The following is an 18,578-nucleotide window of genomic DNA, read 5'->3' on the forward strand; positions in this document are numbered from 1 at the left end:
ATACAGATCACTCTACCATTAAATATTTAGCCAATAAACCAATTACAAATGGAAGAGTGACTCGTTGGTTACTACTTTTGCAGGAATTTGACATAACTATAAGGGATCGACTAGGGAAGGAGAACCTCGTGACAGACTTCCTCTCTCAAGTGCCAAGAACAGATGATACAGTGGCAGTAGATGATCAGTTCTCGGATGAACATTTGTTTGTTGTGTTCATAAAAATGCCATGGTATGCAGATGTAGCAAATTACTTAGCAGTGGGAAAATTCCCTAAACATTTGACACCCAGAGAAAGGAAATTGATTATTCAGTGTAGCACTCATTTCTCCTGGATTGGAGGATACCTTTTCCACACAAGATCTAATATGCACATCTGCAGGTGCATTAGGGAGGACGAAATGTATGATATCCTAAAAGCCTGCCATGATGGACCTTATGGTGGACACTTTGCAGACCACAGAACTGGACATAGAATTCTACAAATGGGCTACTACTGGCCCACTATAGTTAAAGATGCTAAGAAACTTTTCTAGGCATGTGATAGTTGCAAAAGGATGGGCCACCCTGGCCAATCTGATGAAATTCCCCTACATCCACAACTGGTGATAGAACCCTTTGAGCATTGGGCATTAGATTTTGATGGGCTGTTCAACCCACCGTCCAACCTGAAATTGTATATATTAGTTGCAATAGATTATGTAACTAAGTGGGTGGAAACAGTATCGTTGCGAAGAGCAACAGAGGAAACCATTATTTACTTTATTTTTGAAATTTTTGTGCAGCATGGCTTACCCAGAGAAGTGATTACTGATGGGGGACCACAATTCATGGGTCACACGATTGTTGCTACATTGAGAAATCATCATATCACACAAAGAATTACTTCTTCGTATCACCCGCAGGTGAACGGGTACGTGGAGAGAACCAACAAAGTTATCGAAGCTATTCTAACAAAGATATTTTCATCACATCGACAAGATTGGGTTGCTCAACTACCAGAGGCCGTGTGGGTGTATCACACAACTTGGAGAAACACTACTGGATACTCTCCGTATCATCTGGTATTTGGTCAAGAACCCATTTTTCCCATAGAATTTGAAATACAAACACTAAGGACAGCCCAAGAAGTGGCACTGGATCTAACCGAAGCCCAAGTTAACAGGTTACAGTAGATGAATGAATTAGATGAGGCTCGGCTATTGGCTCTACGGCGTATGGCACTTATTCAAAAGTAAAGAGCGAAATGGCATGATGCCTTGATTAAGAAAAAGACATTTCATGAGGTCAACTAGGAACTCCTTTATGATTCCAAGTTTCATGACTTTCCTGGCAAACTACAAACCAGGTGGTTAGGCCCCTATGAAATAAAGCAAGTACGCGACAATGGCACTCTTATGCTGACCACCATTGATGGGTCTAGTTCTTCTTTTAAAGTGAATGGGCATCGAGTGCGCCTCTACCAAAAACCACTTACCAGAGAATATTTCTACCAATAGATACGTGAGGACCCCACCATGCAAGTTTTAGCTACAGAAGGAAATCCTTTGGAAACTACATCTTTATAAAATTTATTTCTTCTCTGTAAAATATGTAAATATGATTGCTAATTTGATTTGATTTTCTTTTTCTTTTTCTATGCTTTTTTTTTTGTTTAGTTAATTGAAAAGCTATTGTTCAATCTATTGAATACCTGTTGTTCTGAACGACAGAGGTTGAGAAGAGCCATACAGGCAATCCGATTCTCAATCCTGGAAGTGACAATGCGGCCATGTGGGGTACACCAACATCTCCCCAAGAGGAGAAGGGACTAGGATTTCCTCCAAGGGGAACTCCTTGGTTGGTAGACTCCATTTTCTCAACCTAAGACCAATGTAGGAAAGGTGATGATTATTCCGTTTAAAATAAATTTTAGATGCTTTGACACAACTTGTTTTTTCAATTTTAAAGAGTCGAGAAAAAACAAAAGATGACTCTAGTCGCCTTCGATTTTTAATGATCCTGAAGTGACAAGTGCTCAGATGGACCTTTTTCGTTAAGGAGTCTGAAAAAGAACGAAAGGGATTGCTCTGGAAATCTAGGCAGAGGGATTACCAAACCAATCGCAAAACTGCAGAATACTTTTTACGGTACGACAATCAATCTTCCTGAATGCTGTGTTTAGTGCATTGTGATCGATAGGGTAGCAGACACAGCTTCCTATGGATAAAGAATTAAGCCTATTGTGGTATCCCAAAATATACTCGACGGTACGTGGGAGCACAAGTCTGTACTGGCACTTATCGTCTCAAAGTGGAGGAATCACCCAACCAACAGTGAGAACAACAGTTACCAGGCTTTACGATGCCGGAATACATCTCTAGCCTAGACTTCTAGATGTTGTGCGTTAGGTTCCAAAGCATTGTTAGATTCATTAAATTTATTTTATAGTTGATCTTGCTTAAGAAAATTGCCTTTCAGGTTCACCGCATGATTTAGATGTACAATTCCTAAAATGCAATCTAAGATGATAAACAGTCTTTTATCTTCTTTGTGCAATGAAAATCCTAGCTACTAAGGAAATAAAGACATAATTCTTTCAACAAAGAGCAAAGAGCACACACTATATGCACTGTCCTAAATCAAACCAATCAAACAGTCTAAATGCAAATGCACATGCATGTATTCCTTTTCAGCCTTCTTAATATGTGAATGATAAAAAGAAAGCTAATGCGCAAATCTGAATTACTTTTCAAGCGACAATTACTAACAAGTTTCTTTTCAAAATAAAAAATGAAGACAATGACAACACTTTGCGATTTGGAAATGAAGACTTGCTTTCGACACTAGAAAACTACAAATTCAGATCAAATACAATTGTAAAAGGGTAATCGACTATCAAGAGCAATCAGACTCTCTTCTATGACTGAAAATGACACTTGCGACACTTTCAAATCAGGAAACGACAGTACAATTACATTACTTTTTGCAAAGGAGAACTGAAAATGACTCAACAAATACACAAAAACATTTACAGTTCTTTGTACAATAGAGGCAGAATATCAGCAAGGAACGGGGTTTCAAACAGTGGTGTACTGACCATAGGTAGCAAAACTCATGAATAGAACTGAAAAGAATGAACACAGAAACCAAAATTCAGGAACAATGCCTAGTCTGATCAGCGCACCTGTAACACAGTGAACTTGAAATGCAGCGCACCTACTACACTCGAGAAGTGCGCTCAATTTCAGATTCACAGAACAGAGAGTGCGCTAGGCCAGGGACGAGACTTTGCTTGGGTTCCGAGTCACAGTTTGCAGTTCAGTTCAGGGATTTTGGCCGAGCAAGTGGTAATCAGTAAATCAACAACAGGGGTAGATCTAAGGAGGTTACTAGAGCCACCACAAGGGCAATTAGAGAGTTTGTAAATCAGTTGTTTAATTCATAAAAAAAAACCCGGAGATTGACTGAAGCGACATTTATCTACTTTGCATTTGCATAGAAAATGCAGTTCAAAAGCTACCTGGCTCAACTTTGGGCTCCGTCTGTAAGTTTATAAAATAAACAAATGTAGACAAACAAACAACCTAGTTGCTCCCCAGCAGAGTCGCCATTTTGTTACAGGGAAAAGTGTCTATGCAAAACTGCTAATCCCACTAAGGTGTGGTAGCTACCTTAGAAACAAACAAAGTAAAACTATTTTCGTTTTCCTTCATGAAAGATAGATGAGAGAAGAATAAAGGAGACCAACCTTTGTCTTGCACTTGGTTCCTAGTTCGATTCCTCTCTCTTCTGATAGTCCTTTGCTACTTGCTTCCTTGTACGCCCAGCTTCACAGAGTACCTGTAGAATCAAAGTAGCATAGCACTATACAAGAACATGGATCTATAATCATAAACAATCTAGGATCAGATGTAAATTGACCATACAAATGCATGAAACATAAATGACACAAGAGTATGGAAAAACACTTGAATAGCTTTATTGATAATCAAGAAAGAGCCAAGAGAGCTACAACCAGTTGTTCTGACCCAGCATCATCCTCTCAGCAAGTAAGCCCTTCTTCACCTCATGCAAAGCTTAGATCACCCAACACTATGATGTTGCCTCAAGAAACCAATAGCAATTCCTTACAAGATGCAAAATTCCAACATTTGGATCTCTGGGATGAGGGATCCATATATAGATATCTGTAAGGGAGATGAGTCAGCTTGTGATTTGATTACTGTCTTCCCTCTGATAGTTCTTGCTTCCACTTGGAGATTGATGATCTCTTACTCATCCTTGGTCGAATTCAGAATGGCAAGTGTCATAAGAGAAGTTTCTGGAAGATTCCATGCTTCTCCACCTCGCGGACTGACACTGCCATTTGTCTCTTCTCGCCCATCGCACCCCATAGAAGGGCTTTTTGAAATGCAACGCACCCACAGAGTGTACTTAGGTGAGATACAATGCACTTTGCCTATGGAGAAGGTGAAATGATCCTGTTTTGACCAGTTCTGAGTGGTTTTTCATGGAGAACTTCTGGGAGAAGCTGTAATCAGTTGACCTTGTTCCTTTAGGGGTTGGAACAACACTTTTAGGGACTTATGAGCCCTTGGTTTGTGGAAATTTTATGCTTGGGGTTGCAGTGCCCAAAAATGTCTATAACAGTTGCCCCCTAAAGCATGAGGTCGTTAATCTTTTTGATGTCGGGTGAAATTCTTTATCATGAGGATCTGAAGTTCTTTCAAGCTGGGAGGAGACCTGTAATAAGATACAATACAATACATTATCTTCATAATATTTTCATGACCTAGCTGAGGCGGGCATTCCCATGCTCAGCTTTATAAATTCATTTTCATGTACATAGGACAGACAATCATCTTAGTGTAGACTGATGATTCTGGTAGAGCCATCATCCCTTTGATTGGATGATTATCTATGTAGCAATAATGTACATTTGATGTCTTTATTTTCCTGAATATATATCGCAGCCCGGATGGATGAAACTAGATCCAGGGTCTTCAATCTCGTTCGATATTCACTCAAAGTACAAGTCAATCCATGTGAGAGATGTTCTGGAGTCGAACATGGAAAGACATCACCTGATTACCAGCCATTGATGTAAGTTGTTAAAAGGCACGAGAGGAATCACCGATAATGATAATGACCCTCAAGGTACTGCAGTACAACTCACGTGGTGTGAATAAAGGACTTGACGTCAAACACCACGCAAAATATTTCGGTCAAAGGCCATTGATGTAAACCTGTCACCTGAAGTGAGAAACTTGCCATTGAGGCATGCAAGCTTCAAAGTACTAAAAGGGGTGTCCCTAGATCGACTTCTTGGATAATGAGCTGATGTCGACAAGAAGCGATCCGTCATAGGAGGGCCTTAATGAATCCCACATCAATGACATGGAACGGAGCAAATGATTTTAATGGAGGTGAAAACGATCTGGTGATATAACGTTTAGGGTGGCGGTCATGAAAGAATGGAGCGTAAATGTATTGCAGCGGGTGAGACACAGGTGAATTCTCTGAGTGACTTCTCTTGAACATATCGGCAACACTGACGTGATGGATTGGTAGCATTAACCCCAAATGTGGATGGTGTGATGGGACCATGGTGATGTAACCAGTGAATGAAACAACCCAACCCGACTTGGATGCGGAGTGAAAGTGTCATGTTCAAGAGCGACTTGCTACCAACAAAGTTTCTTCAAGTTTTCTTCCCAATTTTTCCCCAGTCATTGCTGACCAATACCTCTTTATTTTTGTTAAGCTTGAGGAGGATAACATATGCTTGTTCTATAATTTTCCCTTCGGGCAAGCCCATCACTATGTTTTAACGAGCCTAGAGATAGTGAAACTTGTTCTTGTCTACTATGGACAAGTTTGTCGCTATTAAGTTTTAACGAGTTTAACGACAAAGATAACTCAGTCCTTTTCAATTTTAGAGAGTCTAAAAAGGGACGTAAAGGAAACTCCAAAAATCCTTTTTCGTCATCTAATCCCTTAAGTCTGAAAAAGTATAAAACAATACAGAAGGGATGAATTTTCGATACTTTTTAACGAGTCGAACAAAACAAGCGCTTGATATTTTTGTGTAATAATCCCTCAGGTCCAAAAAGATTAAAATCTAAAGGAGGGATAGCACTTCCGGTCCCTTTAACAAGCTGGAGAGGCCAATGGCTCGGCAATCTTTTCATATTTTACGAGTCAGTTGAAAAGAGCTTAAAGGAGACTTGTCTTTGAGAAACGAGTGATAAAATTGGGTAGCAGCTGATTCCAGGTAAGGTTTGGAATTTTCCAATCATGGTAGTGTTACAAGGATGGCTAATAGGATCACTCTTCGCAGCTGTTCCTAAAAAGGGGTAAACAATCAAATGGAGGTGAATGATCGGCCAATACAGAATGGAGGTGATGATGGGAACACGACCAAGGCTTTAAAGGATGAAGTACTACATTCATGATGGTTATTTACCGGAAATTGGTTCATTTTTTATTGAGCTTAAATGTTGGGGGAAACATTTGCTCATTGCTTATGTTTATTTTTTAACGAGCATGAAGTCCACGTTAAAACTGCTTGATTAATCCAGTCGTATAATAAGAATGTCTCATATATGAAAACATAATTTTTTAGAGTTTTGCCCCACATCCTTTCTTTATGCAAGTTAGGAAATGACCAATCTAAAAAACAGATAAATGATCGCTCTTCGCTTGCATGCCAAATGGTTTGCATGCCCCCAGGTATAAAATAGAGTTTCAAGGTCACCCTTCAAATATCTGACAAAACATTTGTTTTATCAGGAAAGGTCTACCTCTTTCAGGTTACCAAAGATTGTTCTATTCACACCGCAAACAAAACACTTCTTCGGCGATGTCTACCAAAATAGACAAAGGCGAGCGATGCAGATGCCTCCACTCACATAACTTTGACGAGGGAATCTTATTCCAGTCTAACCCCCTTTTCAAATCACAGACGGGAGTACATACTAGTCATATATCTCTCAGGAAACCTACCCTATACCCGAAGTTTTCCTGCCGAAGCAGACCAGGGTGCATGCCCCCTGGGTTTCAGTCATGTCCCCCGAATCACTTGCGCTCATCAGGTGGACGGACTGGGGATTGATGAGACATTCCTTGTGCGAAAAGACCATTCAGGGTTGGTATATGACTATTTGCTATGTGTGATCCAGGAAATGAAAGCTGGTCTACGAGCTTGACCACTCTTCCTTCGTGCGGAAAACACATTACTCTAAAGAGTGAGGAGACAATTTCTCCCATGCAATAAATATAGTCTCGTCCAAGGAGTAGATCATAATCCAGGGGTCCTTGGACTACCATTACGTTCATTTGAATGGTTTTCCCTCTCAATGTTATGGGCACATTGGGAAGGATCCCTAATGGTCGACTAGTTCCTTTGTCAAAGCCTGTTAGATTTCTCATCTCAGGCAAAAGCGATGGCAAACCAAGCACTTTCCAAGCAGTCGAGGAAAGGATACTCACAGAAGCCCCTTCATCTATGATGATGCCGACCATGACCATTCTATATATTTGAGCAATGATTCGGAATGGTACACTAGCCGGTAAACGGGGTCTGCCTAGTTGATTCCAATCGAAGGAAACAACTAAGTTGCTTGGAGGTGGGACCGAATAGACGACCGGGTACGATTCCGATGAACTTCCTTCCTGTGGTAAAGGAACAAGTAAATTTCCCCCATGTTCATCGGAGTTTCTGCTTACGAAAAGAATTTGGACGGTGTCATCCTTGTTCTCTTCGATGACTGTATCATCTGAAGATGGAACCTCTGAAGGCAAGACCAGGTCAACTGCCACCTCGACCTTTAGACTTTCGTCTGGTATGGGTTTAGATGGTTTGTCTTCAATGGTAGATGCTTCGGCCGACCACTTGGGCGAGTCATCCGGATTTTCAACTAGTGATGGACTCGGCAAGAGTTTTTTATATCTAGGAGGAAGTCGTAACGGTGAAACCGGACGATCGTCCAAAACTCTTATGGCCTCATCTAAGAAGGGACAATGGTGGACGACATGATCGCCTTCGCACAGTTTACAAGGAAATCTATATTTTCCTTTTTGTCCTGGGACTTCACTTTCACTAGTCGATGGTGTGTTTTCAACATGATCATCAGAGGTTGACGACACCGAATTGTGCAAACGAGGAGACCAGTCCCTTAAAATCCGAGGGATGCAAGGACAATCTCTATGATAGTGGTCTCCTTTGTGGATTTTCGCTAGACGACGCTTGGTTGCCCCTTTTCGCCTTTGGCTCCTTCTTCTTCTTCTCTTTCTTCTTCTCTGGTACTTGATTTTTGGCTTTACCAACCTCATAGAGCGAAGAGGAAGGAGGAGAGGAAGAATTTGAGGAAGTAGAGGGTTTGGGGGTAACTCTGGAATCGTCTAGTTGCTGACTCAATTGTTCAAGAATTGTGGTGTTCTGAATGAAAGAGGTTGAGAAGAGCCATACAGGCAATCCGATTGTCAATCCTGGAAGTGACAATGTGGCCATGTGGGGTGCACCAACATCTCCCCAAGAGCAGAAGGGACTAGGATTTTTTCCAAGGGGAACTCCTTGGTTGGTAGACTCCATTTTCTCAACCTAAGACCAACGTAGGAAAGGTGAATTTTATTCTGTTTAAAATAAATTTTAGACGCTTTGACACAACTTGTTTTTTCAATTTTAAAGAGTCGAGAAAAAACAAAAGATGACTCTAGTCGCCTTCGATTTTTAATGAGCCTGAAGTGACAAGTGCTCAGATGGACCTTTTCCGTTAAGGAATCTGAAAAGGAATGAAAGGGACTACTCTGGAAATCTAGGCAGAGGGATTACCAAACCAATCGCAAAACTGTAGAATACTTTTTATGGTACGACAGTCAATCTTCCTGATTGTTGTGTTCACTGCATTGCGATCAATAGGGCAGCAGACACGGCTTCCTATGGATAAAGGATTAAGCCTATTGTGGTCTCCCAAAATATACTCAACGGTACGTGGGAGCACAAGTCCGTACTGGCACTTATCATCCCAAAGTGGAGGAATCACCCAACCAACAGTGAGAACAACAGTTACCAGGCTTTACGACGCCGGAATACATCTCTAGCCTAGACTTCTAGATGTTGTGCGTTAGGTTCCAAAGCATTGTTAGATTCATTAAATTTATTTTATAGTTGATCTTGCTTAAGAAATTTTCCTTTCAGGTTCACCATGTGATGTAGATGTACAATTCCTAAAATGCAATCTAAGATGATAAACAGTCTTTTATCTTCTTTGTGCAATGAAAATCCTAGCTACTAAGGAAAGAAAGACAGAATTATTTCAACAAAGAGCAAAGAGCACACACTATATGCACTTTCCTAAATCAAACCAATCAAATAGTCTAAATGCAAATGCACATGCATGTATTCCTTTTCAGCCTTCTTAATATGTGAATGATAAAAAGAAAGCTAATGCGCAAATCTGAATTACTTTTCAAGCGACAATTACTAACAAGTTTCTTTTCAAAATAAAAAATGAAGACAATGACAACACTTTGCGATTTGGAAATGAAGACTTGCTTTCGACACTAGAAAACTACAAATTCAGATCAAATACTATTGTAACAGGTTAATCGACTATCAAGAGCAATTAGACTCTCTTCTATGACTGAAAACGACACTTGCGACACTTTCAAATCAAGAAACGACAATACAATTACGTTACTTTTTGCAAAGGAGAACTGAAAATGACTCAACAAATACACAAAAACATTTACAGTTCTTTGCACAATAGAGGCAGAATATCAGCAAGGAACGGGGTTTCAAACAGTGGTGTACTGACCATAGGCAGCAAAACTCATGAATAGAACTGAAAAGAATGAACACAGAAACCAAAATTCAGGAACAATGCCTAGTCTGATCAGCGCACCTGTAACACAGTGAACTTGAAATGTAGCGCACCTACTACACTCGAGAAGTGCGCTCAATTTCAGATTCACATAACAGAGAGTGTGTTGGGCCAGGGACGAGACTTTGCTTGGGTTCCGAGTCACAGTTTGTAGTTCATTTCAGGGATTTTGGCCGAGCAAGTGGTAATCAGTAAATCAACAACAGGGGTAGATCTAAGGAGGTTACTAGAGCCACCACAAGGGCAATTAGAGAGTTTGTAAATTAGTTGTTTAATTCATAAACAAAACCCGGAGATTGACTGAAGCGGCATTTATCTATGCAAATGTAGTTCGAAAGCTACCTGGCTCAACTTCAGGCTCCATCTGTAAGTTTATAAAATAAACAAATGTAGACAAACAAACAACCTAGTCGCTCCCCAGCAGAGTCGCCATTTTGTTACAGGGAAAAGTGTCTATGCAGAACTATTAATCCCACTAAGGTGTGGTAGCTACCTTAGAAACAAACAAAGTAAAACTACTTTCATTTTCCTTTATGAAAGATAGATGAGAGAAGAATAAAGGAGACCAACCTCTGTCTTGCGCTTGGTTCCTAGTTCGATTCCTCTCTCTTCTGATAGTCCTTTGCTACTTGCTTCCTTGTACGCCCAGCTTCACAGAGTACCTGTAGAATCAAAGTAGCATAACACTATACAAGAACATGGATCTATAATCATAAACAATCTAGGATCAGATGTAAATTGACCATACAAATGCATGAAACATAAATGACACAAGAGTATGGAAGAAAACTTGAATAGCTTTATTGATAATCAAGAAAGAGCCAAGAGAGTTACAACCAGTTGTTCTGACCCAGCATCATCCTCTCAGCAAGTAAGCCCTTCTTCACCTCATGCAAAGCTTAGATCACCCAACACTATGATGTTGCCTCAAGAAACCAACAACAATTCCTTACAAGATGCAAAATTCCAGCCTCTAGATCTCTGGGATGAGGGATCCATATATAGATATATGTAAGGGAGATGAGTCAGTTTGTGATTTGATTAGTGTCTTCCCTCTGATAGTTCTTGCTTCCACTTGGAGATTGATGATATATTACTCATCCTTGGTCGAATTCAGAATGGCAAGTGTCACAGGAGAAGTTTATGGAAGATTCCATGCTTCTCCACCTCGCGGACTGACACTGTCATTTGTCTCTTCTCGCCCATCGCACCCCATAGAAGGGATTTTTGAAATGCAACGCACCCACAGAGTGTACTTAGGTGCGATGCAACACACTTTGCCTATGGATCAGGTGAAATGATCCTGTTTTGACCAGTTCTAAGTGGTTTTTCATGGAGAACTTCTGGGAGAAGCTGTAATCAGTTGACCTTGTTCCTTTAGGGGTTGGAACAACACTTTTAGGGACTTAGGAGCCCTTGGTTTATGGACATTTTATGCTTGGGGTTGCAGTGTCCAAAAATGTATATAACAAAATTCCACTTGACATTATGGAATTTAGTTGTTATGTCTACTTGTTGTTCTATTTTACCAAAACAATTGTTGTTCTCTGTTGCGTTTGTGTTGTGTTAATTTTTGAAACTTGTAGAGCAAAGATTGAAAGAATTCGAGCATTATGGGTGGAAAATCGGTTTGCCAAGAACCCTTAGTGTTGGGATTTTCTGACAGATCTAGGGAAATTCTGGTGTGCATGGGATGGATTTCATATTTAACAAGGCTTCAGCCTCTAGCAGTGAAACCACTCTTGAATTTTTACAGCAGCTATAGAATGGGAAGTCCACAGTAAAAGATGTAAGAATAATAGTATCAGAAGCTATGATAGCTAAGGTTTATGGGTTTTCGGTAGAAGGAGCAGCATGACCGGAAAGGCATGTAATGTTGCATGACATAGTGGAGATTTTCAAAGACGCAGGTGAAGAGCTAACCAGAAAAGGCAAGGGCATTCAACGTCCTCTCAAGGAGAACCATGATGTGAATTGGCGAGTGTTGTCTAACAATACATTACCTATGATGGTCACTGGGATGTGGTAAAACCACGACAACTTAAAATTTTAGCCATTTTAAAGCAAAATATTACTGTCAATTTTCCATTTTTCTTAAATTCATTATTGCATGATATAGTTGATAGAGTAAGACTAGCTAAACATCTTGATACAGTAGTCAGTCATCTTGGGTTGATCAGACTGATTGTTAATCATAGTATTGCTCAGAAAGATTTAACTTGGGATAATTTTATAGATCCACTAGAGATTAGGCCAAATCCTGTAGTCCAAAATTCTACAACCCTGGGAATTGAACAACAGAAACCTATTTCGAAGAGGAAAATAATTGCTCGTACAGTAACAACATCTACTAAGCACAGGCGTTCTGCGAGGTTGAATCCATTTCAGAGGACTTCTGTAGATCCTTAGGGTAGTGTTGAGCACCCGGTAGAGCCATCTAGTCCAATTTCTATACATGACTCTGAACCTAAACAGGAGGAAGAACAGAGTTCTGAACTAGAGTAGGAGGAAGAATGCAATTTTGAACCAGAACAGGAGGAAGAACATGATTCTGACTCAGATAAGGGGAAGCACAATACTTTTCTCAAGATGATGGTGAACTAGAAAATGAAGTAAGGCCTTCTCAAACACCACCTATGAGCCCCCAAGATAATTTCTTGCAGGAATTTGAGGACAGGATGGACCAAGTTCTTGAAAAGTTGAGTGCATATATAAAACCTGAAGGATTACTCGACCAGAGCCTAAAAAAGTCCCAATCCCCAAAGGATTCTAGTCACATGGAAATTTTTCCTTCCCCAAAAGCTGCAGACCAGGCCAAGGAAGTGGACACAGAAATAATTCATGAATCTGATAACTAGTCAAGTGACACGGTTATAGTGGAACATAGCCAAGACGAGCACCAAGATCCCTCAAACACAAAGGGTATTGATAAACCTATTCCTATAGAGGATGCTTCTCTGAAGAAGCAAGTAGCTGAAATAAAGTTAAGAAAGATGAAGAAGAAATACCAGAAGCTTCAGAGATGGTTAAGTGGTTGTGTTGGAAATTAAAATAAGCTACAAATGGGGAAGCTCCAAGCACTATTTATGATTTAATCACTGTGGCCACATAGACAGAAGTATGTGAAGGTAAGGCAATAGGAACCCAAACTAAAACTATTTCTACTCAGATGATAGCCACACAAACAAGCTTTCATATAGATTTGATAGATATGGCTATTCAAACTGAGGGTTTGTCCTCTCACAACAAAAGCACCTAGATAGAAGAAATATTCAATGATGCTCCATCAAGAAGTGATCCTATTCTTCTAGAGTTATAGGAAGAGCTAGTATAAGCCTAGCTTTCTTTAGCGCAATGTAATAAGGAGACGGTTCCTCTGCAACAGTACTAGGAGCTGCAGAAGCAATTCAATGATTTGACCATAACTGAGGATGAAACTTTTTCTAAGTCAAGATGGGAGGAAGAAAATCTGAAGAAAGTAAAAGCCAAGCTAGATAAGGTTGTGGGTTAGATTTATGCTATTTTCTTTTTATATTCTGATGTCTTATCTTGCAGATTTCCTTCCACAAACTATGCTTTATTTCTGTTGGAAATGTATTTACTGTCGAAGATTAAATCTATTAAGGCCGACAAGTCAGCTGAATTGAAGACAACTAAAGAATTCATAAAATGTTGTAAGGAGCATGGGATAAAATTCCAACATCTTCTTTGTGAACTTTATTTTTATTAGACGGGGAGGTGGATAACAATCATAGCCCCCTTATTGGGGACATTCAGTTCCAGGCCTTCATTTCCTTCGTTATGAACCAACTTCAGTGGTCCAGGGCTTCTAACACCTTTCAAAGGAGAGAACATGGACTTGATTTGTGGGTAAGGGGTAAGCCTATTCAACCCTTGCATCTTTTTTTAAGACACAAGAGGTTCATGAAATAGGAGGGAGTAATTAAGAGTTTGGGGCCTATACATAAAGAAATTGTGCAAGCAGGGATGGCGTATTTCTTATGTATACAAGAAAGGTCCTTAATTGCATCCAAACATAGATGGATAGTCTCCACCAATAGTTTCAAGAACAGAGAACCGTTTGGCTACAAGAATTTTAAAGCTGTCGTAGGCCGTTTTGTCATGTACAGTAATATTATCTAGAGGGAAGGACCACATTGGCTAGGATGTCAATTTAGGAGCCCTATTATTTGGTACCCTCTTGAGGGATACTGTTATGATTACGGAAGAAATCTTTCCTGCTTACTCTTTAATTGCATTACATATTAACTACTTATCTTCATGAGGACATGAAACAAGGTAAGCAGGGGAGTATGTTGGGCCATGCAACAGGTATAAATTTACCCTTGATTACATTATCGTTTTCCTCCTTTTTATGCATTTGTGCCATGATGTAGTAAGGTTTTGATAGAAAGTGAATGAAACTTATTTTGATATGATTTGGCTGTCAAAACTAACTTTCGTTGCTTTTTATGCAGAGATTTGTGAATGGGACAATTGATGTTCAATCTATTGAACAACAAAGGCTAAACAAGGAGAAAAGAGTGCATATTGTGCGGTCAGTTGAGAAGTGAATCGGAAAGATCAACATAGGATGGAAGATTGTTTCGATAATAGCATTTGGTCACGAATTCCTCAGGATCTCCTAATCCTAAGGAATCGTAGTTATCTCTTTTCCTCTTTGACTATAAGAGGGGAAAAATGAATAGAATAGAGCACTTTTTTCCTTTTTACTTTGATTGTAATTTTAAGAGACAAAGTGTTATTCTAAAGAACACATTGTTACTATCATGACATTTGGATTTAATGAGTAATATATAATTTGTGTTCCTGTTTGTTCGCGATATTATAAGTAACTAGGCTGTAATCGCTGGCATCTTGGGCCTAGTCACTAGTGGATTTCACTACTTTTCCCTGTGTTGTACTTTTACCTTTTTAATTCAAGTCTAATTACTTTGTTTTATAGTTTTACGATTGATCTACTTGACATATAAATCACCGGTGTTGAGTTTGTGCATTCCACACATTATTTCTTATTACTATTGATTGGTTTCATTTATTTATGTCGTAGATTGATTCAATTATTAGATAAGAGTTATTTCCTATTAATTGAGAGCCAGAGTATTATTGGTTAGATTAGGTGCATTATTGTTATGCAGAAATTTCTATTCAGCTAAAAGAGCTTTGTTACCACTACAGTGCACTCAGTTGATGTGCTTATGGCCTATAATTGAAATTAGATCCTTTTGATTAAGATTGAGTATTGATGCTTGAATAGTTTAATTTCTTTGAAGTTACAATTTTGGTAGTTTATGGTTTGATCTATTTACTCTTTTATTGAAATCAATAAGTTATCTTAAAGCATTACTTTCTGTAGATACAACAATTTCAATCACCTGCACATACTGTGTACACTCTTGAAACAAAAGACTTACCCAGGTCGATAATTAATGTGAGGAATTTAGGAGTTCTAAAAGTACATCTTATATGTGCCAACAAGCAACTTCTCCATCAACATCGTAATCTGGGCATAGCCTTTGATGAAATTTATATAGTATCATGTATGCCCCAACGTTGCACGCAGCTGTTTCACACTTCTTGGTGCCTCCAAATTAATTATAACCGCGATCTTAGTAGGGTCTACCATCAAGGCTTGTCTACATACCACGTGACCCAGTGAGATCCCAAAAGGGACACAGAACAAACATTTCTTCAAATTGTTGGGTTGTGTTATATTCTTTCCACGACTAGCCCATGTAGTTAACCAGGGGGTTAGAGAGGGGGGGGGTGCGCAGAGCCCCCCCTTCGTTGCGCTAATTGTGTAGTGCGGGGGTCACAGGGGGTTTGAGGGGTGTAGGTAACCCCACTCTATGGGGTCCAGGGTAGCACCCCAGAAAATTTTGGTTTTGGAACCTATGTTAGGTTGCACAGACCCACCTATGGTTTTGTGCATGATTTTCACACATGTTTTTAACACGATGGTTTTCTGTCCATGGTATTAGATGTGATGGTTTTTACTCCATGGTATTGGACGCTTTGGCATATATAAATATGTATTATAACATTGAAAGGAACATATTGAAAACTCAAGCTGGTAGTTTTGGTTTTGGGATCCAGGGGAAAATCTATGTGTATATGTGTTTTATGTGTTATGCTCTTGCATTGTTTATTTTATTTGTTTTAGGATTCGTATGCAGGTAATTTATGTACGGGGTTAAAACCTACATTTGGTATCAGAGTTGTTTTGGCATCAAGGGAACGCCTTTGTTGCTGAGGGGTTTCACTCGAGCCTGTGGTAGACCCTGTTCAGTGGGAGATCTGTGAGATCGATTATGGTGGTGAAAGATGGCGAGCAGTGGAAATATAGATATCAAGAAATTTAATGGTCAGAGTTTTGAGTTGTGGAAACTCAAGATGGAGGATCTATTGGTTGATAAACATCATTGGATCGCTATAGATCTGGGTACTAAACCAACGAGAGTGTCCAATGAAGAATGGAAGAAGTTGGATCGAAAGGAAAAGAGCACAATACGATTGTGTGTCTCAGATTCAGTATTGTTGAATGTATCAGGGGGAGCTACAATGAAGGCTATGTGGGACAAGTTAGGGACTTTGTACCAATCTCAGTCTCTGGTGAATAAATTGTTCCTGCGAAAAAAGCTGTATAACCTGAGGATGAAAGATGGAGACTTGGTGATAGAGCATATGAATGCATTTAATACTGTGGTAAGTTAGTTAGCATCCGTTGATATTAAAATTTCAAATGAAGATAAGTGCATTAGTTTGTTGTGTTCTCTACTAGATTCGTGGGATATTCTAGTTATTGCAATAGGTAGCAATGCAACTGTCTTGCATTTTGATGAAATAGTCTCATCCTTGCTTAAAAATGACAGAGGAGATGAGATGGAAAAATATGGAGAGCCAGAATGGTGATGCCTTATCTGTATGAGGATGGTCCCAGAACATAAACAAAAATAAGTCATCAATTGGGAGACCTAACTCTAGATGGAGATCTAAATCTCCAGTAAAACCTATAAAGGTGGTGTGCTGGAAATGCGGAAAGGAAGGGCACTACAAAAGGGACTGTAAATCTAAAGCTCCTGATAAAAGAAATGGATCTAATGATGCTCCTTCTGCAGAGGCGAAAACCACCTCAAATGAAGGTGGGGATGTGTACTTGGCTTCTTCAAGTACACATGTAGATCATGAGGCATGGTTGATTGACTCAGGTGCATCTTTTCACTTCACTTCCCATAGAGAGTGGTTTTGTATGAGAAATATGATGGTGGTGATGTCTTCTTAGGGGATGATAGGAAGGCTAGAATCATTGGTCGCGGAAAAGTAAAGTTGAAGTTGCAAAGTGGAAGGGTTAGAACACTTCTGGTTGTTCTGCATATTCCTACATAATTTAGCCAGAAATCTGATTTCTGTAAGGAAGCTAGATGATACATGTGTAAAGACAGTGTTCGAGGATACTTGCAATATGGTTCAAGAGGCACTAGTATTGATGTGGGGAGTTCAAATTGGAACTCTATACAAGTTGCAAGGTATCACTATTGTTGATGGGTACAATAGTTCTGTGGTTCCTCAAAGCGGAGCAGAAAATCTAGTGGTCTCTGGAGAGAAGACCATGCTGTGGCATCAAAGGCTTGGACATACTGGAGAGAAGGGCCTTCGAATACTTCATGGTAAAGGTATGGTAGAAGGTATGAGTAATAGCTCTATAGATTTTGATTTGTATGAAAATTGTGTATATAGGAAGCAGAATTGGGTGAGTTTCCCCTCTGATGGTAAGAGGGCGATACAGATATTAGAGCTCGTGCACAGTGATGTGTTTGGACCTGTGAAGGTTCCATCACTGGGTAAGTCTATGTACTATGTATCATTTATAGATGACTTCTTAAGGAATACATGGATATATTTCCTTAAGAAGAAATCTAAATTCTTTGACAAGTTTAAAGAATTTAAGGCTCTGGTGGAAAACCAGATAGAGAAGAAGATAAAGGTGTTGAGGAAAGATAACAGTGGAGAGTTTTGCAGTAAGGAATTTGAAGAATTTTGTAAGAAGTGTGGTATAGCATGACAGAAGACTACTCCATATACACCTCAGCAAAATGGAGTTGCAGAAAGAATGAACAAGACATTGATGGAAAGGGTATGAAGCATGCTCAGTGGTGCTGGGTTAGGACAAGAATTCTAGGCAGAGGTGGTGGAGACAACATGTTACCTGGTCAATAGATCACCTTCATCAGTGTTGGAGGATAAAACTCCACAAGAGGTATGGACTGGTAAGAAACCCTCTCTTTCACATCTAATGGTATTTGGATGTGATGCATATGTACATGTTCCAAAGGAGAAAAGAACCAAGTTGGATAATAAATCTCAAAAGTGTATCTTTATTGGGTATAAGGATGGTTTAAAGGGTTATAGGCTTTGGAACCTAGTAATAAGGAATGTTGTGTATAGCTAAGATGTGGTGTTCAGAGAGGTGAAATATGTTATTAAACATGAAGTCCAACCAAAGGAACCTGAGAAGATAGAGTTTGAGCTAAAGGAGGAAGAATCAAACTCTACAGTAGAGGAGGAATTAGAAGATGAAGATCCACAAACTCCGAGTGTGAGAAGATCAGTTCGAGAAAGAAGGAAACTAGAAAGGTATAGTCCATCTGATTTCTGTTCAAATTTTTCTTTATCTATTACTAATTATGATCC

The sequence above is a fragment of the Pinus tabuliformis genome, chromosome 7 (assembly GCF_031772625.1).
Source record: "Pinus tabuliformis cultivar Carrire ecotype Pingquan chromosome 7, CPIR1, whole genome shotgun sequence".
In the NCBI taxonomy this organism is placed as follows: Eukaryota; Viridiplantae; Streptophyta; class Pinopsida; order Pinales; family Pinaceae; genus Pinus; species Pinus tabuliformis.